The sequence below is a fragment of the Gossypium raimondii genome, chromosome 3 (genome assembly GCF_025698545.1).
Source record: "Gossypium raimondii isolate GPD5lz chromosome 3, ASM2569854v1, whole genome shotgun sequence".
In the NCBI taxonomy this organism is placed as follows: domain Eukaryota; kingdom Viridiplantae; phylum Streptophyta; class Magnoliopsida; order Malvales; family Malvaceae; genus Gossypium; species Gossypium raimondii.
Window position 1 is genome coordinate 25,586,442 of NC_068567.1, and position 9,650 is coordinate 25,596,091.

The following is a 9,650-nucleotide window of genomic DNA, read 5'->3' on the forward strand; positions in this document are numbered from 1 at the left end:
TGTCCTCATTGACTGCATCTCCTCCTTAATCTAGTCCAGGAATTGACTACATACAGTATGGTCATTCAGGTTATCCCTTTCTTGAGGCTTTTGGTAAAATGTAGGTTGATAATTATTATTATTTTATATGGTTAGAACTTTTACCTTCTCCCTGGGTTTCTCTCCATATCAGGTTTGGGTGATCTCTCCTGCCGAGATTATAAGTGTTTGAATAAGGGTTCCCACCCCTATTCCCAATATAGCTCACACCCTCAGTTGGGTTATTGATGTAAGGGAAGAGAGGTTTATCTCCTCCATATGTTGACAACGCACTAGTTGAGGAGGACTCTATACGGTTGAGTGTGTCCATAAATTTTTGGTATCTATCATCCTCCTGTACAACTTTTACCGTAAATTATTTATGGTCATATGTAAACCGTTCAGTTTGCCACTGGCAGGAATTCATCGCCATATTTTCTATTAACTCATATACATCTTCGTATTTTATGTTCATTAGGGCTCCTCCGCGACTCTATATAGTCCTGACCGTGTGTTCACATCCAACCCATTATAAAACATTTGCAATCTCAACCACTCGGGTAATCAATGGTGTGGGCATCTCTAGATCATGGTTTTAAAACACTCCCAAGTTTTGTGAAAACTTTCTCCTTCTAGTTGTTTAAATGTTGTGATCTCCCTTCTCAGTTGGACCGTCTTACTAAAGATAACTAAATGGGGACAAATTAACCAATAAGTAGGGATAAAACATATGTTCTTTCTAGTACTATCACACCCCCAAACTTGAGTTTTTACTTGTCCTCACGTAAAATAGAAACTAGCAAGGCTACACAAGAATTCACTAAGGCAAATGATGATTCTAGCAACTTGAATCACTTAAAATCCCAATGAACGAGTCATACTCAGATGACAGAATATTGCATCGACAATACATAAGTATGAATGAATAAGGTTGCAATTTCATTAAAACCAGCATCATGCTTTAAATCCTAAATTCTATTTACCAATACAGTATTTATTGTACAATATATGTCTCTTCCTTTTTGTGAATAAGGGATATCGTTGCATTACTGTACCCTTTTTCCTGAAAAGTAATGATGGAGTGCAACAAACCTCCAGGGAGTACGTAATTGCAACGACACACACTCATGTAGCGACAGCCTTTCGCCAGATTCATTTTTCTAATACTTGCATTGGAGTGTTCCCTCTTTAACATTTCACAATACACCCACTTTGGAATGTCTCTTATTCATAACTAAATATTTATAAGTAGTTATAAAAGGCAGATTCATTCAAGATTCAAGGAAGGCTACTAGTCATCCATTACTAATGCAACCTAAATCATTCATCAAAGAATTGAAGATACAACATTCAGTCAAATTTATCCAACTCATTCGTTAATAATTCACATGATTCAAGAATTAAGTATTGAATGTAACAAAAATTTCAAACACATTTGCATTAACCTCGAATAAACCTTGCATACTTCATTAAACTCAAAAAAAAAAATTTAAATGTGGGTGTATTTCCAAAACCCATATGCATTCCCTCAAACTTAAAGTTTGCATTGTCCCCAATGCACTAACATTAAAATGCCATGACAATAAAAATGCAACGACAATGTGTAGTAATAAAATGAAAATTATAGCTACATGCAATGCATGAATAATACAACTAAAACTTAAAATAAACTAACTCAGTTCTCCTCGACAATCAATGTGGCTGCAGGGTGTTTCTTCTTTCTCCTCTTTTTCACCTCATTGTGCTTTTTGTCTTTGGATCGCTTTCTTTTCTTTTCTTTAGGCTTCGCATGGTCCTTAAATTGCTCTTCAGTTTTTGGTGTTGCCCCGACATCATTGGTTGCTTCTTGTATAGGAGGAGTCATCTTGAGTGGTCTAGTATAGACCACTATCGCCTGGTTACCTCTGCACCTTCTGCCAGTCTAGCTCCATCTCATTCCAGATTATCAATAGTTGTACCCACGAATGCATTGACAATGTTCTCAGTAGATTCTTTCCCAGCAGCTTCTTTCTCAATATTTTCTTCCTCGACCTTCTTATTCACAACTACAACACAAACTTCGTCCTCTCCCACATCAACTTCCTCCTTAATAGTAGGCGCCTCTTGACCAGCAATGAAGTCACCCTCGACCAGGCTATCAATCCTTCACATGCACTCCTCAATGTCCCTTAAGTCCTCTTCTTTCTCATCATCAGAGATGTGCACAGTGGAAGGGGATTTCACCGATCTGTTTCGGTCCCCTAAGTCATCTTCCTCGAATGAGGGTTCATAATCTCGAATGATCAGTGGGAACACTAGAAATTCTGAGAGTGGGGTCGGGCTTAACTAACTTAATGCAGCTACAATAGAGTTGTTACAGGCCTTGGTATTAAGCGTAGAACAAATTTTGTGATCTATCCATATCCTCTATTGTAGTGATAAGTCTGATCTGCTTATTGCTGATGGTATTGACCAAGTTCTTGATATCCTCTATTTTGTGCAATAATGATGTCTTTTTAGTCAATTTGTTCCCTTGGTTTTGCTCTTCCTTGTCTTGCTAGTCTCTACCTCCTTCATTGTCAGTATATTTTTGCCATAAGTCATTCTTTCAATAGAAGCTTCATTTATCGTGCCCTTATTCTCCAGGACCTCTTCATCATCACAGAGCACGATGGGAAAACTAAAATTTCAATTTGCCTTACGGTGCAATCAACAATTTCTTGGTGGAGTATTGCACCGACATCAATCTTTCTGTCCGTTATAATTGAATGTATCAGGCACATTCTATTGAGGTTAATTGTGGTGCTGTGAGTAAAGGGCAATAGCCTGCAGTTAACAAAATGAAACTAGATTTTTCTTTGTAATGTCAGGAAGCGACCGTACATCGTATAATTTTTTTAATTTGAACCCGTCCACAATGCTCCTTCGACACATAAATCCTTCACTAGCAGGTCTCTTTTGTTATGTGTTATATCCTCAATAAACTCGGAGTGTTCATCTACATCCACTTTAGTGTTGTACAACTCATTGATTTTTTTAGCATCCCATGGGATTAAGCCTTCTCGAACAAAGATAAACTCTAACTCATGGTCATAAAGGTTAGCATAAAAATTGCATACCAATGAAGGAAAATAACTTTCAGGATTAGTGCAGAAAGTCTCCTACTTTAGCTTAGAGATGGTTTTGTAGACTTGCTTGCCCAAGTCTAGCTGTTGCGAAAAGAGAATGCCCTATTCTGGATGGGAGTTTTGCTTTAAAATGTTGTCTTGAAACCGGTCATTGGTCGCTTTCATTAAGAAGATCATCGGCTCCTTTTTCACTGTTGGCATGGAGGATTTCGACTCATGAACTGCAGTTGCATAAGATGAATGTTCTTCAATGGGCTTGGTGGCTTTCTTGACTGATCCTCTCGTTCTTGCCATATTTTGTTTGTTTTTTGGAGTGAAGATGGTTTAAAGTTGTAAAGGTACAAGCTTGGGGAAGAGAAAGTGAATAAAAATGGATGTTTTGTATGTGTTACAATCGGCACAGTGAATGGGGGTTTATAACGGGTAAAAGAAAAAGATGGAAAAACGTGCTTTTTTTATGTGAAGAGATATAAAGTTGGCGAGAATAAATGTGTCCAATGGGAATTGTACCCGTTCAGCCAAATCTTATGGCTAGGTCACTTTTGATCAAACGGTGAGATCTGAAAATTCTGATATGACCTTCATTCATGGTGAGTCATATGTGACAGTACAATAGTACGAACTGCGTAGACAATAAAGCCCAAGAGCGTCGACAATGGTACCTAATTATTCTGCAAAAAAAAAAGTAAAACAAACTTGAACATAAACAAAAATAAAATAAAATTACATAATAATAAATTCCGTCAAAATTAAAATTTTTCGACCAATTTAATGGTCTTTGCCTGCTTTTGATCAATAATCCAAAATAATGTTTCAATCGCTAGCCATTCACTTCGAACTAGTGTCCATCATGTAAATCTCTGATTGTGACCGCACCATGAGGAAATACTTCAACAACTTTGAAAGGTCCAGACCAACGAGAGCGCAATTTACCCGGGTTTAGTTTCAGTCTAGAATTGAATAATAAAATTTGTTAACCCGCGATAAATTATCGCTGCAAAATAATTCTGTCATGCCATCGTTTGGTCTTTTCCTTGTAAATTGCAGCATTTTCATAGGCATTTCACCTAATCTCCTCTACTTCAGTGATATCCAGCAACCTTTTTCTTTCCAGCAGCTGCATAGTCCATGTTCACTTGCTTAATTGCCTACATTGCTTTGTACTCCAGTTCAACTAGAAAGTGACATGCTTTCCCAAAAACCAATTGATACGGCAACATCCTTAATGGAGTTTTGTATACTGCCCGTAATGCCCATAAAGCGTCAACTAGTCTAGAAGACCAATCTTTCCTCGAAGGGTTCACAACCTTTTCAAGAATGTTTTTAATTTGTCAATTCTATATTTCGGCTTGTCTATTAGTTTGCAAATGATGAGTAGTAGTCATTCTATGATTAACTTCGTATCTCTTCAGTGTAGCTACCATTTGGTTGTAATGAAAGTGTGTACCTTGATCACTAATCACTGCCTTTGGTGTGCCAAAGTGGGTGAGTATATGCTTGTGAAAAGAATTTAAGCACTGTCTTTGCATCATCCTTTGCGACTATAACAGCTTCAACCCACTTTAAGACGTAATCAACAACTACTAATATATAAAGATTTTCAAATGAACTTGGAAATGGCCCCATAAAATCCATACCCCAAACATCAAATAATTCAACTTCCCTAATTGGCTGCTGCAACATTTCATTGCATCGAGATATAGAACTACTAACACCTATCGCATTTATTTACAAAAATGTAGGTGTCTTTGAATAATGAAGGCCAGTAGAATCCTAATTGGAGAACCTTAGCAACAGTTCGCATGCCACCAAAATGAACTCCATAAAGAGCATCATGACAGTGCTTCAAGATTGAAAACATCTCCTCTTTCGGAACACAACGCCAAATAATGTTGTCATTGCATACCTTGAATAAATACGACTCGTTCCAATGATACTTCACTACTCCATAAAGAAATCTTTTGCTTTCATAGCCTGTGACACCCAATGGGATTTTTCCACACACTAGATAAATAACCAAATCCGCATACCAAAGGGTTGCATCTACAGCAAATAACTTCTCATCTGGGAATACGTCGACAATTTGAAGTATGTTTCCATCTTCACTGCCAACTTCCAATCGAGACAGATGGTCTGCAGCTTGATTCTCAAAACCCTTGCAATATTTTATCTTGATGTTAAATTCTTGCAACAGTAAGATCTAGCGTATCAGTCTTGGTTCTGCATCCTTTTTCGTAAAAAGATATCTCAACACTGAGTAATCAGTCAATATAGTAACCTTTGAACCGACAAGATAGGAACATGCAATTTACTAAACTGAACATGCTAAAATGTATGTTAAGGGTAACTAAATGGGAACAAATTAACCAATAAGTAGGGAGGAAACATATGTTCTTTCTAGTACAATCACACCCCCAAACTTGAGTTTTTACTTATCCTTAAGTAAAACAAAAACTAGCAAGGCTACAACAATTAATCTAAGGCAAATGATCATTCTAGCAACTTGAACCCTCTAAATTCCCAATGAATGAATCACATTTAGATAAAAGAATATTGCATCGACAATACATAAGTATGAATGAGTAAGATTGCACTTTCATCAAGGCCAACATCATGCTTCAAATCCTAAATTCTATCTACCAATACAACATTTATTGTACAATATATATTTTTAATATAGAATATGGGATATCATTGCATTATTGTACCCTTGTTCCTAAGAAGTAACAATGGGGTGCAACAAACCTCCAGGGAGTATGTAATTGCACCGTCACACACTCATGCAGCAATGGCCTTTGGCCAGATTCATTTTTCTAACGCTTTTATTGAAGTGTTCCCTTTTTAACATTCCACAATACACCCACTTTGGAGTGTCTCTTATTTATAACCATGTATATATATAAGCAGTTGTAGAAGGCAGTTTCATTAAAAATTCAAGGAATGCTATTAGTCATTTATTACTAATGCAACCTAAATCATTCATCAAAGTATTGATGATACAACATTTAGTCAAATTTATCCAACTCATTCATTGACAATTTACATGATCCAAGAATTAAGCATCGAATGAAACAAAAAAAATTGAACAATTGTGCATAAACCTTGCATGCTTCAAAAAATTTTGAAATGTGGGTGTATTTCCAAATCCCATATACATTCCCCCAAACTTAAAGATTGCATTGTCCCCAATGCACTAACATGAATATGTAATGACAATGAAAATGCAATGACAATGTATACTTATAAAAAAAACCTACAGCTACATGCAATGCATGAATACTATAACTAAAGCTTAAAAAAAACTAACTAGTTATCCTCAGCCGTCGATGTGGCTGCATGATGTTCCTTTCTCTTCCTTTTTTTCTCCTATTTTTTTTGATTTTTTATCCTTAGAGCGCTTTCTTTTCTTTAGGATTTGAGAACTCTTTGGATTGCTCCTCAGTTCCTAGCTCAGCCCTAGCATCATCAACTACTATTTGTGTAGGAGAGACCACTTGGAGTAATCCAGTATAGACCTCTCTTGCCCATGAATTGCATTACTCATCACTAGTGACCTCAGTGATTTTCGTCGGTCTCGCTTTATCAATATTTGCACCCACAGATCCAGGTGCAGTGACAACCTCTTCAACAAAATCTTCTTCTTCTTTATCTTTTTCATTTTCAGCAACTTTTTCTTCTTTAGAAACAACTTTCGCTTCGACAATAATGTCTTCTTTTACAGCATCAATTTCCTTCTCAACAATAGTGTCGTCTTGATAAGCAAAAGTACCATCCTCGAACACGCTATCAATCTTGCGCAGACAGTCTTCAATGTCCCTAGATTTGTCATCTTTTTCATTATCAGAGACTTACACGATGGGAGGAGATGCGATCGATCAGTCTCGGTCTTCAAAGTCGTCATTCATAGATGAATGCTCATAGTTTCGAATAATTGGTGGAAACACTGGAAAGTCTGGCATTCAGGATGGACTCAATTGGCTTAATGTGGCTACAATGGAACTGTTTCAGGCTTTAGTATAACCATAAAACAAATTCTAAGAGTTCTCCATGTCCTCAATTGTAACAACAAGTTTGATTTGCCTATTGTTGATTGAAGTAACCATTTTCTGAACATCTTTCATCTTACGCCATAAGGATGTCTCTGCAAGCAGAGTTGTTCCTTTACTATCGGCTTTGGCTTTTCCCTTCTTTGTCTTGTTGGTTCTTGCCTCTTTCAGTACTGGTGTTTCTATGCCATGAGTCATCCTCTCGACAGATGGTTGGACCATTCTTATCCATGATTTCTTCATCTTCCCGGGGCACAATGCCTTTCATCAACATCGATCTTAAGGTTATACAACTCATTGATTGTGTTGGCATCCCATGGGAGTAGACGTACCAAAGAAGGTGGGTAGCTTCTAGGGTATGCATAGAAATTTTCCCATTTCATTTTAGAAATGGTTCGGTGAACTTGTTTGCCCAACTCCAATTTTTGCGACAGGGAAATGCCTTGTTCGAGGTGAAAATTTCGATGGAATATGTTGTCGTGAAATTGTTCCCTTGTCGCTTTATTCAAAAAGATTATTGGTTCCTTTTTCTGCACTGGCCTGGGGGATTCTGAATCACGAACTGTGGTGGTGGAGGATGCATGTTCTTTAGTAGATTTGTTGGCTTTCTTAGTCAAACCTCTTGTTCTTGCCATCATTTTTGGAGGGAAGATGATTTTAAGTGAAAAAGGTGGGATCTTGAGTAAGGAAAATGAATAAAAATGGTTGCTTGGATGTTTTTCAGTCGACATAGTGGTGTAGACTTTATAAAGAGTGAAAAAGGAAGATGTAGAGTCGTGATGTTTTGTGGAGAGATACAAAGCTAGTGAGAAGAGTGGTGTCCAATAAGAATTGTGTCTGCTCAAATAGATCAAACGGCCAGGTGGGTTTTGATCCAACAGTGAAAGATTAATTTCCCTTAATTCTGATTAATAGTAACACAATGGTATGGAATGTGTTGACAACCAACTCTTGTTGTGTCGAAATTGGTACCCTATTATTCTGCAAAAGGGAAAGAAAACAAGCTTTACAAAATAGGAATAAAATAAGATGACATCTCAGAATTAATAGTTTAAAATGGTCTCTATCTGCTCTTGATTTTTATTTCCAAAATAGTGTTTCGATCTCTGTCCATTAAGTTTGAACTGGTGTCCATCATGTAAATCTTGAATTGTGACTGCACCATGGGGAAATACGTCGACAACTTCGAACGGTCCAGACCTACGTGAACACAATTTACCTGGGTGCAATTGAAGTTGAGAATTGAATAATAGAACCTGTTGCCCCGGGATAAATTGTCGCTGCAAAATAATCTTATCATGCCATCGTTTCGTCTTTTCCTTATAAATCTCAACATTTTCATAAGCATTTCTTCGAATCTCCTCTAGCTCGGTGGTGCCCAACAGCCTTTTCTTTCCAACAGCTTCATAGTCCATAGTCACTTGCTTAATTGCCCACATCGCTTTGTGTTCCAGTTCAACTGGTAAGTGACATGCTTTTCCAACAATCAATTGGTACGGTGACATTCCCAATAGAGTCTTATATGTTGTCTACAATGCCCATAAAGCATCATCCAATCGGGAAGACCAATCTTTTCTTGAAGGATTCACAACCTTCTCAAGAATATTCTTAATTTGTCGATTTGAAACTTCAGCTTGTCTATTAGTTTGTGGATGATAAGTAGTGGCCAGTCTGTGATTGATTCCATATCTCTTTAATGCGGCTGCCACTTGGTTACAATGGAAATTTGTCCCCTGGTCATTAATCAAGGCCTTTGGTGTATTGAAACGGGTGAGTATATACTTGTGCAAAAATTTGAGCACTGCCCTTGCATCATCCTTTGGGACAGTAATAGCCTCCACCCACTTCGAGACATAGTCAACAGTGACTAGTATATAAAGATTTCCAAATGAACTTGGAAACGGTCCCATACAATCCATTCCCCAAACATCGAACAATTCAACTTCCATAACTAGCTGTTGCAACGTTTCATTACGTCGGGAAATAGAACCGATGTGCTGACATTTATCGCATTGATTCACAAAATTATGAGTATCTTTGAACAGTGATGACCAGTAGAATCCTAATTGTAGAACCTTAGCAGCAATTCTCATACCACTGAAATGGCCCCCATAAGGAGCATCATGACAGTGCTTCAGGATTGAAAGCATATCTTCTTCCGGAACACAACGTCGAATGATGTTGTCATTGCATACCTTGAAGAAATATGGCTCATTCCAATAGTACTTCACTACGTCATGAAGAAATCTTTCTTTTTTATGGCCCTTGATACTCAATGGGAGCTTACCACACACCAAGTAATTAACCAAATTTGCATACCAAAGAGTTACATTAACAGCAAATAACATCTCATGTGGGAATGTGTCGACAATTTGAAGTATTTTCCTGTCTTCACTGCCAGCTTCCAATCTAGATAAATGATTTGCAACTTGATTCTCTAACCTCTTTCGATCTTTTATCTCGATGTCAAATTCTTGCA

At 37.4% G+C, this 9,650-nt stretch overlaps 1 non-coding gene across 1 annotated transcript; it reads left to right on the forward strand.

Annotated features, from left to right (window-relative positions):
• Positions 1-580: 580 nt before the first annotated feature.
• Positions 581-687, forward strand: LOC128040216 (small nucleolar RNA R71). The gene has a single exon (XR_008194874.1). It is a non-coding gene; the product is annotated as a small nucleolar RNA R71 (small nucleolar RNA).
• Positions 688-9,650: the final 8,963 nt, after the last annotated feature.